This window comes from Papio anubis, chromosome 7 (assembly GCF_008728515.1).
Source record: "Papio anubis isolate 15944 chromosome 7, Panubis1.0, whole genome shotgun sequence".
Lineage (NCBI taxonomy): Eukaryota > Metazoa > Chordata > Mammalia > Primates > Cercopithecidae > Papio > Papio anubis.
The window spans coordinates 21,265,306-21,288,158 of record NC_044982.1 but is presented as its reverse complement, the minus strand read 5'-3'; the positions used below and the strand labels follow the sequence as shown (position 1 = coordinate 21,288,158).

Sequence of the window (22,853 nt, the reverse complement as noted above, 5' to 3'; positions counted from 1 at the left end):
TTCATAAAATCCAGTTGCATTCATTCAGCAAATATTTTCTGTACATCAAATATTATTTTCACATAGATGAGGAGATAGCATTAGTTGTGTTGTCTCATTGTCAGTAGTTGACACAATCTTCCTCTTTTACTCTGAGTTGCTGAAGCCAGGGACCCCACTTAACTTGGCACTCTGGGGAATCATTTATGATGAATATCACACCTTCTACATTTCATTAGAATTTTTAAGAACAGTGGTTTGTGGCAAAAAAAAAAAAAAAGAACAAAGAACAAATACACAAAACTTTGAAATGAATCATTAACATTATTTTCAGTTGATTGTTGGGAACACAGTGAAAGAATAGATTATGGCAGAACTTAAAAATGCTTGGCATTAAGATATTTAAAAAACAGTAGGACATGGCCAGGCACAGTGGCTCACTCCTGTAATCCCAGCACTTTGGAAGGCTGAAGCGGGCAGATCAAGAGGTTAAAAGATTGAGACTATCCTGGCCAACGTGGTGAAAGCCGTCTCTACTAAAAATACAAAAACTAGCTGGGCATGGTGGCATGCACCTGTAGTCCCAGCTACTCAGGAGGCTGAGGCAGGTTAATCCCTTGAACCCAGGAGGCAGAGGTTGCAGTGAGCCGAGATCAGGCCACTGTACTCCAGCCTGGGCAACAGAGCGAGACTCCATCTGAAAACAAAAACCAACCAAAAAGAAAACAGTAGGACATATGCTTAAAATCACTAAGTTAAGCAAAAGTGAAGTGTAGAATAATATTATATACTTTAGTAGGGACTGATTTTATTCATCTATGTTTCTGAAAAGAACAGGTGGTTGGGAGTGACTGGCATGACACAGTGCTGGTTTGAGTCTAAAACATGCTATTGCCAGACTCTCCTTTGTTTGCACTTCCTTCTCTCACTATAGGCTATTTCTTAGCCTCTCTTCACAGGAAAGCTCCTCAAGAACTGTGTTTTCTTCCTTCCTCTGTAGTCACTGATATTGAAGCCTTGCCCTGCATAGAAGGCCAGGGACTCAGGCCTGGCTACTTCCTACTATCTCTTCAACGCACTCATAAAAGCTTTTGTTGCCATTCCACTGAACAGGCTTCTACCAAGGTCAGCAGCTACTTACATTTTGCCGGATATCTGCTACATTTAAGGCAGATAACCATTATCTCAAACCAGAATGTCAAAAGATGTACTTAAAGTGGGTTGCTGAGAAAAGGGCCTCCTACTCTCTTTTACATGCTATAACTTTACAGATGGTAGAAGCATTGATATTATACATTTGGAATGTAAAGCAAGACCTCCGCCTCTACAGGTCAAACAGAGACTGAGGATGAAGTTACGGAAGAAAGTATGTAATGATGTTTTATATTAAAACTCTAAGATACTAGTGTATCAGGCAATTCTTGCCTTGCTATGAAGAAATATCTAAGACTGGGTAATTTATAAAGAAAAGAGGTTTAAGTGACTCACAGTTCTGCAGGCTTTAGAGAAAGTATAGTGCCAGTATCCTCTCAGCCTCTAGAGAGGCCCCAGGAAGCTTACAGTCATGGCAGAAAGTGATGGGGAGCAGGCATGTCACATAGAAGAAGCAGAAGAAAGAGACAGTGGGGGCGGGAGGGGTCACAGGCTTTTAAATGACCAGATCTCACGTGAACTCAGAACGGGAGCTCACTTTCCACCAAGTGGATGGCCCAAGCCATTCATGAGGGATCTGCTCCCACTATCCAATCACCTCCCATCTGTCCCCACCTCCAACACTGGGGATCACCATTCAACGTGAGATTTGGGGATTTAGGTTGGAACAAATATCCAGACTATATCAACCTGTTTAGTCAAAAACCATAAGAAGTAAGCACTTAGGTAAACAATAAATTGGGTATATATTTTTAATATAGAAGGCAGAGTGTTAATGTTTATATAAAGAGGTCTTAAGAAAAAGACTCCAAATCTCAATGGGAGGATAAGCAAAAAATCCAAATGAACAATGGTCACCCAAAAGATATACAAATGGTACTTGTTCAGCTTCACAAATTTAAAAGTGAAAGATAAAATATCCGTAGGATGCCAAGATTAGCATATTACATTGGCAGTGATTTCAAACATTTAAAACTTCATTCTGAGTTATTTTACTTAGGGTAAGGGCCTCCAGTTCATTCAGGTTCCTGCAAAAGACATGATTTTATTATTTTTCATAGCTGAGTAGTATTTCATGGTGTGTGTGTATGTGTATGTGTTTGTGTGTGTGTAGAACATTTTCTTTATCTAATCATTCATTGATGGACACTTAGGTTGATTCCATATCACTGATATTGTGAACAATGTTCTGATAAACATAAAACTGCAGATATCTTTTCGACATAATGATTTCTTTTCCTTTGGGTAGATATCCAGTAACATAATTGCTGGATCAAATGGTATTTTTATTTTCTATTCAATTATTTCAGAAATCTCCATACTGTTTTCATAATTATTAATTAAAATAATCAATTAGCTAATTATTAGTTAAAATAATCAATTAGAGTTTAAAAAGCTTCATGGAAAGAAGAGAGGGTAAAACGAGCTTTCTCTTTCTTTACAAGTGGTAATGAAAGATAGTAGAATCTTTGCACTTGGAAACTTGTAACATATGACAAAAGTTCTAAAGTTATCTATTTTCTCTAATACCAAAATTTCATCTCTGGGAATGTATCCTATGTGGATTAATTCTAAGTGTACGCAAATAGGAAATTGAAACAATGTTTGTGGTAGTACATTCTTATGCAGATGTTGGCCATGGAGACCCCTTTGAGCGCTGACAGAACAGAAACCCCCAACTCAAGGCAGAGCCTGACCTATAGCACCTAGGATCCATCAGTCGCTGGCACTGAAGCCTTGCCTGGCAGGTGACCAGAGCTTGCCTACTTCCTGCCCACTGTCACCATGACCACCGTACATTCTATACCACAGCTGCCACCATCTCCTCCAGAGCAAGAGAAAAGGAACCACCCAGCCCCACAATAGAGCCATCAGGTTTCCATGTTCAGGTCACAGCTAAATTCTGTGAGACTAACCAATGTTTCTTGAGATTACTGAGACTAAATTCCTCCTCACAGTAATTGCCAAAACTGCAAGACCATCCCATCATCCATACTCATCTGTTGGCCCTGTGATGCACTGAGCATTCTCATCCCCAATGCACCCTTCCATGCCTCCTTTGTTTTCCAAATCTTTTCATCAAGACTTTGGAACATCCACACATAATTGGAAACTCCTTCATAGCTCCAGCCTCTAACTTCCACTAAGACTGACTCTCTATGAGTCTACACTGCTGCTCCTGCATTTTATCCAATGGAATTTGGCCTTTCTCCCACATCTTATGGATTCTGGATTGAAATGTGTAAGTGGGACAAGGTCATCTCTTTCTGGTCTAGATCCTCAACCCTACACCTGATAGAGAAACTCTCAGGCTTTGGTATGTGTCCTCTTTACCACTTCTCATTGTTCTCATTTTCTAGCCCTTGTAAATTACACCTCATTCACTGACATCTTTGTTCCTGGCTTACTGTATTCCCCTCTGCCTCAACTCCATCTGTAGCATCAACCTGAGCATTATGTCACTACCTTGGCCTCTCAAGATACTTGCCTCCTCTCCCATGCTTCCTCCTTTTCCCAAGTTGCCCACTGGAACTCTCCATGAGCTCTGGAATCAATGGGTTCGGATCCTGATTTTGCCATTTACTATATAGGTGATCTTCAACTTATTTCTTAACTTCTCTGATTCCCAGTTTTTTCATCTGTAAAAGAATGTACACATGATTCCTGCCTCACAGGAAAGCCACTGGTTCTTACTGTCTCAGCATGCATAGAGAGGTTATTTAAAATATGATTTTTTATCTTATTTCCTTGCTAAGAACTTAATAATTCTATAAAATAATTGTTGTTATAGGCCTAAAATCATAGTGTATCATGTTCTTTTGAGATATAAAGTTTTCTATACCTTATCTAGAAGAGTAACTTTAAAGTGGTATATTCTTAAAGTATTGACAAAAACTTTTAAACCATACAAATAGACAAAAGTTTACAAATAAAAACTTCTTCCACTAACTGCCCTCAAGACTTTGTTCCCCAACTTAAGGTAACACTTCAATAGTTTTCTTGTTTTGTAAATTCCTTTAAAAACATCACAGACTTTTTTAAAGAAAAATGAAGTAGCCAACTGTCAAACTATCCAGATTACAATGCACTAAGCATAAAGCCAAAGACCGGGTAAATAGCAGCTGTTTATGGCACAGGTTCTGAATTTCAAGGACCATGTAAACACTTGGCAGCCAAGTGGATGCCAATCTGTTTCAGTTGTGCAGGTTAATAAACAATCCCAAAACGAATTCATTTGCTCAAGACAGTGTGCATTGGTGATCTGGGCTGTCCTCAGCCAGGTAGATCTGCTGGTCTGACCTGGGATTTTTCATGTGGTGGCCACCATCAAGAAGGGTGACTGGTATGAGATGATCCAAGATGGCCTTGCTCACATGTCTGATGTTGGTGCTGGCCATGGGTGGGGCCTCTTACCCCACATCATTTCCCATCCTCAAGACTAGCCTTGACTTCTACACATTGCAGGACCAGGGCAGCAAGGCAGTGAGAGCAGAAGCTACAAGGATGAGGGTGAGGCTCAGAAGTCACACTATATCTGGCCGGGTGTGGTGGCTCACGCCTGTAATCCCAGCACTTTGGGAGGCCGAGGAGGGAGGATCACGAGGTCAGGAGTTAGAGACCAGCCTGGACAATATAGTGAAACCCCATCTCTACTAAGAATACAAAAATTAGCCAGGCATGGTGGCGGGCGCCTGTAGTCCCAGTTACTCGGGAGGTTGAGGCAGAAGAATCACTTGAACCTGGAGGGCAGAGGTTGCGGTGAGCAGAGATCGTGCCACTGCACTCCAGCCTGGGCCACAGAGCGAGACTTCATTGCAAAAATGTAAAAATAAAAGGACACACCGTATCTGTAGAGTTCTATTCATCAAAACAAGCTACAAGTCCAGACCAGATCCAACAGAAAAAAAAAAAAAGAAGAAAAGAAAAAAACAAAACAAAAAACAAAAAAAAATCTTTTCTTCTGGATGACAGATGCAGCAGAGTCACATTGCAAAGGAATGCATCAGCGACAATGATAGAAATTGTTGTGGTCATTATTGAAAACAATCTATCTCAGTAACATTTCTTGGAGTAATGTTTTTAAAAGCGTAAAATAAAATACATAGAATTACAAAGGCAACCATTTTCATAAAGTAATCAAAAATTACAATTATCAAAATATTTCCAAAAATAAAACTTTTGATATACTGATACAAGCTCTTTACTTTACCCATTATGAAAACAATATCTAGCATAGATCCTTATCACTACTTTAATTTCAAATTAGTAATGAGCACTGAGATATTTTAAGATACCTGAGACAACTGTAATGTAGGTTTTTTTTTTAACATTGGTGACAAGTTCACAGATAGTTGTTACACTATTGCAATTTGTTTCTTTCAATTCATAGTTGAAGTAAATGCACAGTTTTAGTCCAAGATTAGAGTAAATAGACCTATAAGTTTTTTTTTCCTTTCAGTGCATGATCTCCTGATGTCTAAAAATCCAGGAGAAGTAGCCTGCTCATATGTATGTGTGACACTCTATGTATCTACACTAATAAATATAATCTGAGTATGCTTAACTTTTGCATGTGCAAGATGTTTACTCAAACTATTCATTCCTACAGTCAACATATTGTTTGGATGTTCATGACATGTCAGGCTCTGCTTGTCTCATATCCAAACATGTGTGGATAGAGGCAAAGTCCTCGCTCTTGCAGAGCGTACATTTTAGCTAGTGTTATCTTATAATGAATAGATGAATCGCTCCTGCTGTTATATCTATTTCAAGATCAGTTACAGCAGCGTTTTTTTTCTTTTTGTACTGTAAACAGATGCCTTGCACATTACCTAGCACAAAGCCTGGTGCATTTGGCAGATGCTAGATACGTATTTCTTGCATGAATGAAGAAGTACTTTTTATACCATAGTATTAATAATACTAAAACTTCAGAAAGCATTGTTGAGGCTCTTTTTTCTCTCCCTAAGTAGAATAATTCAAATAATTTTGGGGAGATGCCTCGATCAGCAGTAAAAGCAAATGAGATAAAATATACCAAGTGTTAACAGTGTGTCTGGGCAGAGATGTTTCCATGAATACCCTGTGATTAAGTATAATGTAAGCATACCCTTTAATGATGTTTATGTGTGAAAATATATCCAAGGAGATTATGTAAATGGGTGATGTGCATACAGTGCTAGCCATGAAGCCAATTTTAAAATCACTCTTGAATGTAAGACTGCACCTGTTAAAATAGTAATTTTCTGTATGGCAGTTTCTATGTTTACCATAAAATAGCAGTAGCTTGATCTTTGATAGAAGATGAAATTGAGTTTTCATCCTAAGAGGCAATAAATAGTAGCATGCTCATTCTCAGCAAGTTCCTCTATTGACCTCATTACTACACACTATTTCTAGGCAGTAATAATAAGAATATTTTTTATTAATCTTGCTTTTTCTCTCATAAGAGAGTAAAGCACATTTTCCTGTGTACAGTCTCACCCACAATTCTGTACTGTAGTTTAAAGCTTGACAACTTTGCAAAATAACTGGAGGAAACATGTATGAGACTAAAGTAATCAGCCTCAGTTAACTCAAGTATGCAGTCAATCCCATCATTTAATTCAGACTTGATTGTCCTCCCTACTAACCCTTTTCTTTTTTCCAATCTATTTGCCTTCTCTTAGATTATCTTTCCTATTCCTCCTAGATTCCTTGGTTCATCACACTATTTAAACCCTTAATAGCACAATGCATGGAATTTTGCCACTGTCTTCCCACCACCCATATCTTAGAAATTTCTCAATTTTGATTTAATCCTGAATTTGGACACCTTCCTTCCTGCTCTTTTTTGAATAGTGAAATTGCATATGGAGATATATATATATGGATATATACACAGATATAAAACAATCTAGAATATGACTTCTACACATATTTGAGCTCTAAGTTTTGCTGAACCTTCAGTGTCTCTCTGAAGACATTCCTTTTCCCATTCTCCCCAGCACATGTTCTGAACTTTCATCATGTTCATCAAACCCACTATGCTATACTTCCCCATGTTATACTCAGCATTTAAACATGCCTTCTAAGTCACAGAGATGATGAGAATCATTAATCAATAACTCCTTTCATATCCCTGTCTTAGCCTTTTTAAGAATTTATCTTCTTTACCTCCACCCATTAGATATCCCAGGATGAAAATGATGTTGCTCCCCTCCAAAGCAAAACCCCTCACTTAGGGTATAGATTTACAAGATCTTCAGGCTTTTTCTGGGAACTTCCTCCATTAAAGATTCTCTTTTTTCTGTATCTTCAATCTCTTTCTCTCCATGGGAAGTTTTCCCTTAGCCCATAAGCAAAATGAGTCTCTCCTGTATTCGTAAACAAAAGCAAATACAAGACAAAATGAATAACAATCAAGGAAACAAAAACAAAGTAACAGTTAGAAGAAATAAAACCTTAGAACATCTTGGTGCTCAGCAGCCTACTGTAAACTAACTCCTGCTCCATGTTCCCTGCTATTGCACTCAAACTACTCTCATTGATGTAACCCACACATTCCCGATATCCGACCTCTGTCCCCTTTTCAGTCCTCATTTTTCTTAACTTGTCTGCTACATGGGATACTATTAACCACCCTCGTTCACCCAAGGCCCCCTCCCACCTTGTTAGCTGACATGCTCATATTAGCCTCTTTGGCTTCTATACTACTACTCTCGTCTCTCCTTCTCATTCTCTTGGCTGAGCTCCTCTTTCTCACTTATTAAATGTTGTTACACCCCGTTTTGCTCCTCTTTTTCTCTTCCCTTAAGTCCATGATCCCACTTAAGCCCATGGTTTCAACTCTGACTTAATACTGAGAGGTTCCAAATAAGCTTACCTTAAAGTGGATATCAGATAGAAACCTCAATGTCAACACATCCTAAATGGAATGTATTATCTTCCTTCTCATTCCAATACACACACCATGTTTCTAAATTGTCCTTGGACCTCATGTCTTCCTATCTTACCCACAGGCAAGGGAGAGCACATCAGAAATCTAAGCATCTCTTTCATCTGTTTGCCTCTGCTTCCATTCCCAATCAGCTCTCCCCCTGCTTGTTTCTAAAATATGTCTCATCTTTTTAACCACTCCTGATATTGCTTTAGTTCAAGCCCCATCATCTTTTGCTTGGATTAGACATACATGAGCGCCCCTGTTCTGATAGGTATAATTTCTGGTCTCATTATTGTTGTTCTCTCATACTATATCCTAGCCAGGAGTCCTTTCGAATTACTTGAATTTCAAGTTCTCATAAACCTTTCCCCTGTACATTAACACATGGCTCTGTCTGCCTAGAATCACCTTCCCTTTATACCCAATACTTGGTCCTTGAAGAATGACATATTTTTTCCTCTAGGCTCACTGAAAACATTACCTTTTTGCTAGGTAGAATTAGGTACTTAAGGTGTAAAAAATCATTTTTATACATGACTCTTATGGACCTCTCATTGATTTTATATTTGTCACCTCTACAAAGCTCTGAACAAAAGTAGAGAAGTCATGTCTTATTAATCTTCTCTTCCCAGTGCATAACCCAGTGCCTGGACCACATTAGACACTCACGTTGTCTTGAATAAAGGGAGAAAGAAAAAAAATAGAAGAAAATAATTTGGAGGCAGTACCGTAGCATATATGAACTCATTTGCTTGTTTCACAAATAATGGCAGCATCAACATGGTCTCCAACACAGAAAGAAACTGACGAGAAAGTAGGATTTTATAACAGATTTTCTGTAGAGCACCTCCTTATATGTTACCATAGTCCCCAAAGTCTAGATATAATCTGAGTTGGGGCAATCAATCCTTTAGGAACAAAATGATTAAAAACTGAATAAATAATTTTCAAATTGTTTCCTCAAGATATTGAGCACTGATACAGCTACTATGCTTATAATAAAGATCTTGGTTTCTATTACATTAAAAAGGAAATGAGGATTATTGTTCTTCAAAAATGAAGAAAGTGAGGAATAAAACATTAATGAATGCAGTTAGGTTTATGAGACATTTAGAGCTCATGACTGTAACTCTACTTCTTTCCCTCTCACTCCAAAAAGCGTCGCAAAATACATGTAACAGTGAGGTTAATTTTTTCATTCAGTCAAATTTATAAATGCATAAACCATTCACAAATTTTAATACTTTATTATTAGTATTATTTTGCTTGTGATATATCTTTCCACTGATTACAATGGAAATGGAACTATGTGTCTTAACAGTAAAGTTGGAAACCATTTCACTAGACTATTGATTGAACCAACAAACCTCATTCCTTTACTGGTAACCTTTAAAAACATCATCAAAATAATCTCTATGATTAGGTGCTCAGTTACATTTCTATTCTTGCCATTGACAAACAGATATTTCTCAAAAGTGTATTTCTCAAAAACATTGGCTTAATGCAGTGTGGTATTTTGAACTGGATTCCGGAACAACAAAAATTATATCAGTGAAAAATCTATGGAAATCTGAACAAAGCCTGCAGGTTGGATAGTAGTAGAATACCAATGTTAAATTTTTAGTTCTGAGAAATGGTGATGTAAACAGTTAACGTTAGAGAAAGCTTGATGAGGTGCATGTGGGTGTCTCTGTAGTATCCTTGCAACTCTTCTGCCAATCCAACATTATTTCCAAAAGATTTCAATGTTACCTTATTCTTAAAGAGGTGCTTTTATGAAATTACTCTTACTGTGAAAAAGCAGGTTAACAGGTTCTCATACTCACTACATATGTATCATCTGAAAATATGCACAAGGTACAAAGAAGAACCTAGAGTAGTGGATTCCCAGACCAGCATCACAGTTTTAAATCAGTAAATGTGAGTTTACAGTTGTTCCAATGTTACTACCTGGCCATTGCAGGAAAAGGGAATGAAGTGTCAGGAGATAAAATTGATTTTTACTCCTTCTGCTAGATAATAATGCCTAACATCTATCTTACTTTTAAGATCAAGGCCAGGAACTAAGACACAGCCTGGAGGGGAAAAAATCAAAATCAATATTATGCATTATATCCTAGCCACATATGATTCATGCTGAAATTAATACTATAGATACAGGTCAGAGCTAGTAATATCAATTTAGAATTACTTTTCAAGATAAGAGTTTGTGATCATTTCTATGTGCCAAGGTTACATTTCTCGCTTCCTGAGAGAGCTCTGTTACATCAAAAAGTGTGTGTGTGTGCGCGCGCGCATGTGTGTGTACGTGTGTGTGTGTACATCAAGGGGTGGGATATGTGCTAGAGATTAGACCAGAAATGTGAAAAATGGTTTTGTTTCATTACTACCTTCTCATAACTGACTATGCACAGATAGTGATGGTCAGAATCTGAAGGGCACATCAGCAGAATTAGGTATTCATGCATGCATTAAACACCTACTGTGTATTTAGAGAGTGATATTAAAAGGAAAGAAATCTAATATTGCTGAGTACAAAAATGTACAGAGCGGTAGACTGAAATAATGCTCTATTTTTCTTTCCTTTGTATAACACATAATTCTCTCTGACATTAGTGGGATTTAAGAATGAATAGGGAATGAAAAATGTACTTTATTTGCATTTATGCCCTATCCTTAGCAGAATCTGCCCAGTTTAAATGCAGTTGCATGATGCAGAGCCTTAATGCGGGCATTCAGGCATCAGGAAATATGAGGAATACTTGTGTCAGGGTCTACATCTCAAAATGATGTGAGTCTTCTCAGTATGCTTGCATTTTAGATGGGCAATAATATAAGGATAATGTTCAGAGTGAGGTTGAGAATTTTTGAACATTAAATGTGCCTTTTATATTCAAAGAAAAAAAATGAAACCCATTCTAGGTATCACAAGTTTGTACACTTCCAGAAATATGACTACTTACTTTGAAAGGATTATAATGTAAACCTAAAATTCTTAGTAGCAAGTGCTAACCTCACTGAGTACTTATTCCATGAGAGGCACAGTGGGAAGGACTCAGGTACCTTTCTCCAATAATATTATGCTGTAAAAGCCATTATTGGCATGCCCATTAGTTATATGGTGTCTTAGTGAGGTAAAGTGAATAACCCAACGTTAAACAACTAGTAAGCGGACCCGTAATTCAAACTAGGGCAGTCTGAGTCCGGAGTCCACACTTATAATCTTCCCCTTGGAATCATGGTGCCTTTTGGTTCAATAATTAAATTATAACCCCAGAATTTCTTTGGCTCTAAAATAATAAACAAAATTGTTCTCACTACTTGAATAGAGCTTTTCAAATTCCTACAAAAGACACATTTTTACATTGTCTTTTTTTTTCTGGTTATTTGACTTCCCTTAGTAAAGAAGTTTTTATTTCACAGTATTCAAAAAAAAAAGTAAATGTTTCAGTTGTAAAGGGGGAAAGAGACAGAAGAAAATTTGTGTTGCAATTGGAAGAAGTTTCAGAGATGAATGGCACAAAAAGAGACAAACAAAGGCATGCAGATTACATTGGCTGGTCTGCATAATTTGGTGAAGCCTAAAAACACTGTGTCCCTATTGCAAATATTACATGTAGAGGGCAGGACAAAATGGCCCTGGGGGGCATATAGAACAATGGATATCTTATGGGGCAAAGCTCATGATATGAGAAAGCCCCACAAAAAGAGAGGAAGTATGAACAAGAATGCCTGCCTGCCAACGCTAGGACTGGCCCTGGCATACACATAGCAATGTTCAAAAATGCAAAAAAGAAGTTCCATGTCCTGAAGCTGGGCATGAATACCTTTTCCCACTACATGCAAAATTAGGATCTTCTATATGCTCAGCGGTGCCTCCAGTGAGGAGCTGTTGTGAACTTTGGGGTGTTCATTGACTGTACACCATGATGGCAGTGAGATGAGTCCCACTCCGCACTGTGCCTGACCACAAGGAGGGGGCCAAGCTGCCTTCCAAGGAGGAAGAGATTTTAATCAGAAAGTAACCAAAGAAATCTCAGAAGAAATGTATGAAAGGTAAAAAGAAAAAAAAAAAATGCTTTCTGGAGAAGCAGTTCTTGCAAGGGCAAGTGTCTGTGAGCATTGCCTCCAGGGCTGGCCATTACGGTCCGGGTGATGACTGCATGTGACAGAGGTTGAAAAAGCCTTATGAACCCTCTTCTCTCCCATCCTAGCTCATGTGATACAGGTGAATCCTATTCAATAAATATTAAATATAATTATAAGACTGTTCTGAATCCCTGAAAAATGATTGCAGAAAGTTGAAATCTTTGCCACTTAACTTAGAAAACCTTTCTCTTCCACAAACGAAGTGTAGTCAGCTGGTGCTTTGGACTGAATGTTTAAATCTCTCCTAAAATTCATATGTTGAAACCCTAATCTCCAGTGTGATGGTACTTGGAGCTGGGGTCTTTGGGAGACATATAGGTCATGAGAGTGGAACCCTCAAGCTCAAATTAGTGGCCTTATAAGAAGGCACAGGAGAGGGTTTGCTTCCTCTCTTTGTTCTCCACCATATGAGGACACAAAAAGAAAACAGCCATCTGCCCACCAGAAAGCAGACCCTCAGCAGACACAAGAGCTGCCAGCACTTTGCTTTTGGACTTCTTAGCCTCCAGAACTGTGAAAATAGAAGTTTGTTGTTTAAGCCACACAGTCTATGGTATTCGGTTATAATAACCCAAACAGAGGAAGACAGCTGGCAACTGGAACTATCGTTGCCCACGTTTCCAGTGTGGCCATAGCTATCATTTTGAATGCTATTAATAATACACCTTAGCATGCTTAAAGAAAACAAGGGAAAACAGGTCCCTTCCCCTTTAAGGTAAGTGTCCTTCCTCAAAAATGTTTTCAGTTCTCTCATATGCTATGTGACATTTTATATGACAAGAACCTCAGAAAAGGGCTGAAGAAGAGGGAAAATGTACCCTCTATAGGCAAGCAATCAGTTGAGAACGATTCTAATCCTACATTGACCCACTCTGTCTCAACGCTGTTATTTATAGCAGCATTTGGTTGAAATACCCCGGGCTGCTTCTCTTTCTGTGAATCCGGTAGTGAGAAGTGCTTTATAGAGAGGCTCCCAAGCACTTCAGCTCTGGCTGGGAAATCTGCACAAACAGCTCCAACTGGTGTCAAAGCCCCCATCTGGGTACACAGCGTGGATACATCATCTGCTTATCTGCCCAGTCCGGATGTGAATGTGTAGAATTCGGTACACACGTGTCAGCTTTTCCTCTCCGAGAGGAAAGAGAGCTTGTGGGGAGAGACAGAGAGAGAAAGAAAGAGTGTGTGTGTGTGTGTGTGTACGCGCGCGCGCGTGTGTGTGTAGTGTGACTGTGTGTGTTTGTAGGAATGGATGAAACAAAATCCTCGTCAGTTTTTTCTGATTTTTTTTTTTTTATTGCATCCGAGCGGTCTTGCTTTTTCTTATGTTATTCTGATGACGAACCTATCACTTCTTTAATGTGGTGCTGTGCTGTTGCTCGTATGATTTCAATAATGGCCAAGTGGAGCACATGTTGCACGTAAATTCCACTTCCATGAAATTGGATCCCATGATGATGAAAAAAAATGAAAAATGGCTTTCAGAATCACACACAAGGGTTCAAATCCTGAGCCGTTCTTGTTCTCGATCATTCAACAACACTGAGTCCTACTACGTGCTGGGCACGGAAAAGACATGGCTGTGCAAGCCTCACCCACTTATGTTGTGATGGGAAAAACAGACACCACCTAAGTAAGGAGCCTGAGGTGGGAGGTGGAGTCGAGTGCAATGGAGAAAAGTAAACTAAGGCAACGGCTGACCGGGGAAGGCTGGCTGAGAAGATGACACTTAAGCAGAGACTGGAAGAGAAGGAAGAGCTCTGAGGGAACACAGAGCTCTGAGGAAAGGCTCTGCTGGGCAGAGCAAATGTTAAGGTCAAGGTACAGAAATGGAGGTTCCTGCGGAGCAGGAGGAAAGAGGTCTGTGTGGATGAGTAGACAGAGCAAGAAAGGTGCACAGGAGAATAAGCCACCTCAATAAGTCACCTCCCTGGAGCTTTAGTTTTCAACTAATACAGAAAAAATAATAGTGTATAATTTCAGAGAGGGGGTTCTAATATAAAGGCTACAGTAAAACTTTCTGAGGAGCTTATTACATGTGTATTAATCCGTTCTCACATTGAATCTGGTAATATAAAGAACTACTTGATACTGGGTAATTGATGAAGAAAAGAGGTTAAGGGCAGGGCGCAGTGGCTCATGCCTGTCATCCCAGCACTTTGGGAGGCTGAGGTGGGTGGATCACCGGAGGTCAGGAGTCCAAGTCCAGCCTGACCAATAAGGCGAAACCCTGTCTCTACTGAAAGTACAAAAATTAGCCAGGCGTGGTGGTGCACGTCTGTAATCCCAGCTACTTGGGAGGCTGAGAGAGGAGAATCGCTTGAACCTGGGAAGCAGAGGTTGCAGTGAGCCAAGATCGTGCCACTGTACTCCAGCCCAGACAACAGAGTAAGACTCCGTCTCAAAACAAACAAAACAAAAAGACAAAAGAAAAAAGAAAAGAAAAGAGGTTTCATTGACTCACAGTTCCATAGGCTAACAAGAAGAATGTTGGGAGGCCTCAGGAAACTTTTAATCATGGCAGAACTTGAAGGGGAAGCAAGCGTGTCTTTCCATGGCAGAGCAGGAGAGAGAGGAGAGTGAGGCAGGAAGTGACATACATTTTTAAACCATCAGATCTTATGAGAACTCTATCACGAGAGAGCACTAGGGGAATGGTGCTAAACTATTAGAAACCACCCCCATGATCCATCACCTCCCACCAGGCCCTGCCTTCAACATGTGAAGATTACAATTCCACATGAGATCCAGGGCGGGCACACAGAGCCAAACCGTATCAACATGTCGGGTTCGAAATTGGTGAGCTTGTTATTCTCCATGTTCACCCCCTTTCTCTCCAAGCTTCTGTGCCCAGCTCTATGCCCTGGGAACCTGACCACAGTGAGTTACCCCTTTCAGGCTCCCCTGCAGGGCTGATCAGAGGCCGGGAACAGAGAGGTTGGGGTATTTCCTTCCCACTTCCTTTCCACTTCCTTCCTGCTTTGGTGCCGTGTTTCCGGCGAGTAGCTGCATTTTCCCAAGAAGACAGTCTCCTACAGGAGGTCCTTCCTCCTGGGGTCTTTGGATGCTGTTTTCTTCCCTGCTCATTCCACTTTATTGAGGGCAATTGCTTTCCACTGTTGCTTGTCTCTGGGTATAGTACCATTCCTCTGACCACACCTCTGTAGATGGTACTATCATTAAAGTTTCTTAATTTGAACAATTTGGCAAAAATTCTAATTAACATATGTGTTACCTTACATATATTTTTTTATAATAAGAACACTTAAAATCTACTCTCAGTGACTTTCAAGTATGAAATAGTTGTTATGAACTGTAGTCACCACATTGTACAATAGATCTGTCTGTCTTTCTTATAAAAGTATACCCATGACTTTATTTAGGGCCCACCAGGATAATCCAAGATTAATTTTTTTTCTCTCAAAATCCTTAACTTAATCACATCTTATATAAGGTGATATTCTCAGGTTCCAAGGACTAGGATGTATCTTGGACTTGTTGGTCCAAGGCTTCACCATGTAACCCACTACACATGCATCCTTTGTTGTCCTATTTTTGACAGCTCTAATATTGTACAACCTGTCTCTCATTTTCTAACTTTGGCCTTTGTATCTTTCCTCACATTTTAATCCTTTTTCCCCATCTGAATCAAGATGGTAGGATGCCTTTGTCCATTTCTTCTTCAGTTTCTTTGAAGCTGAGCAGCCCCTCCACATAACCCAAAGAAGAACGCTATTTGCTTAGTCCAAATTAGTTTTGACCAGCAATATAAAAGTTACTCAAGCCATTTGCAAAATTTTCTGGTGAAAAAAAAAAAAAAAAAAAAAGAGCCCAGAGGAAAATTGGTTCAATTTTTCTCCTCAAGAATTAAACACATTGAGGTGGAGGGACTCCGTGACATAAGTTTACATTGTTACCTATGAAAAGCAACATATGTTCATCTCACCTTAACAATATTTAATCTTGATCTTTGGCATGGGCCATATTCATGTAATGTCCTGGAGATTTATTTATTAGAACATAAATTTCATCATAACAAAGTGTCACATATTTCATCATAATGAAGAAAGAATTCTCCTCAATGTCTGTACTTCTGTTTGAAGTACCTGTCTAACAGTCCTCATTTATTTTCAGCCATACACTGAGAAACCCAGGTGCTATGGTAGCATGAAAAGAGTAAAATCTGGTTTTTAGCATTTCTCCTGAAAATAAGAGAATCAGTTTAGTTATGAACTTTTCTGGTCCTCAGTTCTCTATCCAATTAAATGATAAAGAGAGTAGAATCTATCTACCCTTCTCTCAAATAAAAAGCTTTTATTCCATTCTGACCTCAATTTGAATGCTTTTCCTCAAACTGACAAATGATGCTTTTCTTGATAGAAAAATGCTTTTATAAAAACTCAACATATTAAATTGTACCGATATTGATATTATTAAAAAGCACTACGATATTCAGGTTAGCATTTGTAAATTACTTTAGCTCTTCTTTAAGAATTCAAAAGAGTCTAAGAAGGTTGGTTTCCTCTCATGTGGCTTCATTTAGATACCCTACTGTGCAAGGCAGGTGTAAAGAGGCACCATAAAAAAGGAAGAGAAAATAAGCCAGATGATCAATCAGATTACTGAAGTGTTTGGTTGTTTTGTTTTGCTTTGTTTTTCCTTTAACCTGAAAGTCTAGGTGCTAATTAGTCTGCAACCTTCCTACTGGTTGCACAGGATAATGGGTAAGAAAAGCTTAATACTGTGAGTTCTTTAAAAAAAAAAAAGTTATCCATTTGAACATCTTTTTATGAATTCAGTCTCAGCTCTTCATTGAATGTTTTTAAATGTTTCTAATACGGCATCATTTTCTACAACTGCTTTTGAATATATTTTCAACTTTCTCATTTCAGTTTTATTGGTTCATCTGTTCCCAGTGCCACCTGTTGCAAGAACTGACTGTTACTTCTTCAGTACCCAGAAAATTGTGTTCCTTGTGTAATTTTTAAAAATAGCATTTCTACTAAGTGTTAAACCTTTAGTCAGACTGCTGGTAGCCTTCTGGGTTTAAGGCACTGTCACGGCAATTTCTCTACAGAAAACAGGTTTTAAACTGAAAAATTTTGAGGTATAATCTTGATTTGACTCTTGCTGCAGAAGTAGCAGCCCTAGGGAAGTTATTTCTTCCCTACATCCCTCTTTTAAAACTGCAATGATTATATCCACCTCTTTCACACAGAAAGTTATTAATAAATCGATTCAGTTATGGACCTACTCAGGTCAGGAAAATGTAGAAGGGATAACATTTATTTTAAATTGTTATTTTACTTGGCCAACTAGGACTGGCAGACTTTCTCCTTGGGCTGCCAGAGGAGATCTGGGCAAGGGTAGCTGAGCCCTTAAACTGTAGTTGAAACACCCCAAGGGGCCTGCCTCCCACTCTGGAGAGGCAGCTGTGGCTGTTGGACCAGTCCAAGTGTGCTTATTTAAGATGATCGCTGTTCATTTTGACATGGCTGACAAAATATTTCCAGAGTCAGGAAAGACATGTGCATTCCTGAGTTGAGTGTGTAGGAAATAAAAAAGCTAGTATTAAGGTGTGACTTTTGTGTCATACTTTAAATGTCTTAAATTTTCTATGGTGAATTACTGACTTTTCTTATGCAATATTTCTTCTTAGCAGTGGCCTCTGGTTGCCTATAACATTTCCAGTACCAAGAAAAGTGTTTGAAACATAGAAGGCCATAAAAAAAAATTCATTAATTTATTACGTATTCATTGACTATGTACCATGCAACAAAGACATTCCTAGGCCCTGGGATACAACAGTCAAACAAAAAATAAATTAAATAAACAAAAAGACCAGAATCCTTATCCCTGCCTGTGTGCGGCTTACATTCCAGTTAGCAGGAGTGCTGGGGGAGATATCAAAAGCTCCTTTTGCTTACTTGGAGGCACTCTGCTTGACCTCCAGATTTCCAGCTCTTCCTTTGTCAACTTAGGCAACTTACTCAACCATCCTGTGTCTATAAAATAGAGCTAATAATAGTTTTTAACTCATTGCCTATGGTAGGATTAAATGAGGAAATAGACACATAACTCACATAAAATAACAGCATGGAGAATACAGCCTGCCACATACTGAGGGCTCAGAAGTTTTTATTACTATTGTTTGTTTTATTTTGAACTTATCACACATCTGATTTTCTTGTATTGCCTATAAGGTCTTTTATCTGCCTTTCTACCCGCTGTGTGTACATATTGTGTCAAATATTATAAACTTTGCCTGGAAATCAGTAAAGACAAAAATGTAAAACTGTGTGAATATACAATGTTTCTGCTCTCATAAAGTTAATATTCTAATGGCGGACCACAGATAATAAACAAATAGATATACGGTAAGTAGTAGTGTTGTAAAGAAAAATAAATTAGGGTACATCACATAGAAGGGCTTACTTCAGACTGATTCATCAAGAAGACCTCTCCAAGAAGAAGGAACTTAAGAGACCTGAAAGAAATGAAGGAGTTAGTCACATGTGCATTTGGGAGCACAGAAGTCTTAGCAAAGGGAACAATAAATTCAAAGACCTCGTAGACATGAAAAAAACTGAGATTGTTGGACAAGAGCAAGGAGTCTATTTTTCCAAAGGAAACAAGATCCATTTAGGGAAATTGTAGTGTGAAACTAATTTCTCAAAAGCATTTGCATACTAAGATTAGTGTGTGCCTTACCAGTAACTGTAGAGTAAATACATTTTAGTTATTGCTAAATTACAATTTGCCAAAAGGTAAAATCATGGCTCCCATGCAAATGCAAAATAAACCCTTATTAAAGATGTTATTCAACTCTTTAATTAGTGACAGAACAAGTAAGATGTTAAGATCGGTTTAAAGAATATTTGTGGATCCAAGTATTTATAGTCAATTTAATGAGAGGAAATTAGAATAAGATTGCTGGATTAGATACAGAATTGATTATTGTTCTACTTGCCCTATATTGTATAGGACAATAAGCCATAACTCTGCGATTATTTCTCCTACCAGATAAAACTTTTTTGTACCTCTACCGGACAAAAATCTGCATGCCAACATGTAACCTCACTAAACTGAGATCTTCAATCAATAGTAAACAAGACCTTGGGTAGATACATTCTCCCATAAAGCACTGAAACAATATGCCACCCACCTTTTGCTTTATTTTAAAGTTTTGGGTAAGTTTTCTTAGCACAATTTACCTTTTAGATAAATGCCTTTAAAAGAACAATGAGGTATGTGTGTGCTTAGTATGTGTTAGTTTCTGTCACCCATACAGATCCAGGAAGTTGAATATCCATATTCATGAAACATAGACAAGTCGAGTTCTCTTTCTTCCAAAATAATCCTTTTGTTATAATAATCCCTTTGTTTTGCTTAAACAAGTTTGAATTGGGATTGTTTCTTTTGCTATAAGCACAGTCCTCACTGGCAGCCAATCAGAGCTCAGGGCAACAGCTATTTGAGTTCATTATGTTCCAGTGTTTGACCCACTTCAACTGACTGTTCTTATTAGAAACAATTCACTTCTTATTCCAAAGTCATTACTTTGACCAGTAGCTCTTAATGCATAGAGCTGATTAATTCCAGATAGATCCATTCAAACCATGGAGATCCAGTTTCTCACTAAAGAATGTGTATAGGAATTTGTGTAAATTAGGTAAAGAGAATGTAAGTGAGCTAAGCTTTTGTATATGTCTTAATTCTCGAGATGTAAGAACACTTCCCTTTCCAGATGGTAACATCCGCATTTCTGTTGTTTCCTGGACTTTAATGCAAACATGAGGCATGAGAAGCACTTCCCAACTTTTACTTGTCAGAGGTTAGAAAGGGTCCAGACTCTTCAGTGTCTTTTATCATATCACTGAGAACACTTCTTTTCTCCCTGTCTCCTTTTACTTCATCAGATGACTGCCTCATAGCTCGTTGTCCAGATATCAAAGAGATGAGGATCATAAGGAAACAATTACCCTCTCATGACAAGGGGGTGGTTGGAAAGCTTTACGCTATTAAAAATGAGGGTATTAACAATTACTCAGTATGAATTGAGATGCATGTGTATTAATTTCTATCCACCACAAAGACCTATAAGCTTCTGCAAACTACCTAAATAGAGGATAATAACCAGCTTTAGCAACACAATAAATTCTATCACCAGAGTAACTCCTCTCTTTAGACCTAGCTACTCTGCAAAACCAAGGGCTAGATTTGTGCCCTGCAGCAAAATAGCTGCTCCTGAGGCAACATTATAAACCAGACCTTATTCCTTTGACCAGGCTGCTCTGTGAAGTCATTTGCAATCTATTTTCTTTTAATTGGAAACAAATTAGTACTGTCTGGAGAGAACAATATGAACATTGAACCACAATCTTTTGGTAGAGTACACCACAAACAGTATATATTTTTTTTTCACACATCCATTTGAGCTACAATATTTTAGCCTCCTATTATGTGATGTTGCCTCTAGGGTTCCACTGTAAGCAAGCCATTAATGCTAATGTGAAAATCTTGCAATGTTTGGAATAAATTAAGCACATGTTGTACCCTAATTATTTTACAGGTATTATCGCTTTGCTGGCTAGGTTGTGAGCAGGAAGCTAACTGCAAACTTTTGTAATCATCTGGTAGACATTAAGCTGAAAGGATCTCTGTCCATGCTCATTGCTTAAACTCTGTTTAGTAAACAGACTGCTCACAGCTAACTGCTCTGACTTCTCTTTGAAATGAGTATATAAATAAAAGGCCACCACCACTGTGTATATTTTCATTTATGAAGCTTCTAACCACAGGGTTGTGCCATCATTAAATGAGTGGGCTGTGGAAGTCACTGTGCTGAAGATAAATGCCAATTAGTGTTCCTGGGAGAAAAGGCGAGTCAACTACCTACTGTCTTCAAGAACATGCAGCTCAAAGGTTATTTTTAAAAGGAAGTTCGGGTTAGGTACGAGATCGAAGCCTTCATTTACTTAAAGCTGCGATCTTTGAGCGATGGACCTCAGATCCATTAAACTGATCAGACTAGGTCCTTGTTAGATATTCAGATTCCTAAATTTAATCCTAGTCTCAGCCTTCTGAATCAGAATTGTTTGATGTTAAAACCCAGATTCTGAGTTATTAAGCACCGCTGGGAAATTCTGCTTCACACTAAGCTTTAAAATCACTGGGAGATTTCTTTTTCTCGCTCCATGCTTCCTAGACGCACTCCTCTTGGTTATACTTCACTGTCTAGACTTGTCCCCAGAACAAAGTAAAATCTGTATGGTCACATTTAAGGCATATGTATTGTCTTTGTCCATTTTATGCCACTATAACATAATACTACCGACTGGATAATTAATAATGAAGAGAAATTTATTTGACTCACAGTTCTGAATGTTGGGAAATCCAACAGCATGGTGCCCCAGCGTCTGGTAGATGATTCATACTGCATGCATCCTTCCATGGCTAAAGGTGGAAGGAAAAGAGAGGGCAAGAGGGCGCCAAACACACTTTTATGACAAACCCACTCCCATAGTAATGACATTAACCCATTCATGAGGGCAGAGTCCTCATGACCTAATCACTTCAAAGTTCCCGAATCTCAACACTAGTGCACTGTGAATTAAGCTGCTAACATATGAATTTTGGGGGACACATTCAAACCAAAGCGATTATCTCTGTAAGAAATGATGGTTAAGCCAGCGATGTCCATTAAGCCATAGAGTTATCAAAGCCAACTTGGTAAATCATTTAGAAAGAAGGTAAAGATTAATCTCACTTACTGGAGAGTAGTCATATTGCCCTACCCAATAGTTTGAGTAGATTAACACCTTTGGTGGATGTTGGTTACAAGGATAGTAATACTTGTGTGATTACAACTTGCTTTGGCAGAATATATCGGAATTCTGAAAGCGTTATTTGAGTTAGTCTGTGAGTCTTGTCTGGGCCTTGGGAGCTCAGAGGAGAAGAGTTCCATGACTGTTAGGAAGTATGCTACACACTAGCTATTGGTTTTCATCTTTAGAAGCTGTACACTAGGAGCTAAGTATCACTACTTTTAGAATCTAACAATTCTAAAAAACTCAATTCCTTTTCATTTTGGCCCAAATTTAAATTTGTGTTGCATGTTTATTATTATAGGCATGATTAGCTCAGTACAACTTGTTCACTTTGTGTGTTAAATTCTCCAAAAACAACATGCTTTAAGAGATGTTGTTTAAACAGTGATAATAGTTTTGTTTTATTTTAAAGTCAAAGCATGTGAAACAAATGCAATATATTCTTGAATTACGACAGCAATGGAATCATTTCTCAATTATCGCCAATGGTGCGTTTCTGAAAGATTACACATTGCTTGCATTATCTTGCATGATATTTATTACCTAGAAGGATATTTTATTAGAAGTTTTTGTGATTTTTGAACAATACTTTCTTTTGATTTCCTTCCTTCCTTCCTTCCTTCCTTCCTTCCTTCCTTCTTCCTTCCTTCCTTCCCTTCCTTCCTTCCTTCCTTCCTTCCCTCCCTCCCTCCCTCCCTTCTTTCTTTCCTTCTCTCTCTCTTTCTTTCTTTCTTTCTTTCTTTCTTTCTTTCTTTCTTTCTTTCTTTCTTTCTTTCTTTTCTTTCTTTCCTTCCTTCCTTCCTTCTTTCTTTCTTTCTTTTCTT

At 38.4% G+C, this 22,853-nt stretch overlaps 1 long non-coding RNA gene across 2 annotated transcripts; it reads right to left on the bottom strand.

Moving 5' to 3' along the window:
• Nucleotides 1-2,459: 2,459 nt before the first annotated feature.
• On the bottom strand, nucleotides 2,460-22,566 carry LOC103886408. Of its 2 annotated transcripts, XR_004184830.1 has the most exons (4): nucleotides 21,576-22,566; nucleotides 18,635-18,686; nucleotides 7,288-7,487; nucleotides 2,460-3,770 (listed from the first exon to the last, which is right to left on the bottom strand). It is a non-coding gene; the product is annotated as an uncharacterized LOC103886408 (long non-coding RNA). The 2 variants fall into 2 exon arrangements; XR_649983.4 differs by lacking the exons at nucleotides 18,635-18,686; nucleotides 21,576-22,566 and adding an exon at nucleotides 16,146-18,618.
• Between the last annotated feature and the right edge of the window lie 287 nt (nucleotides 22,567-22,853).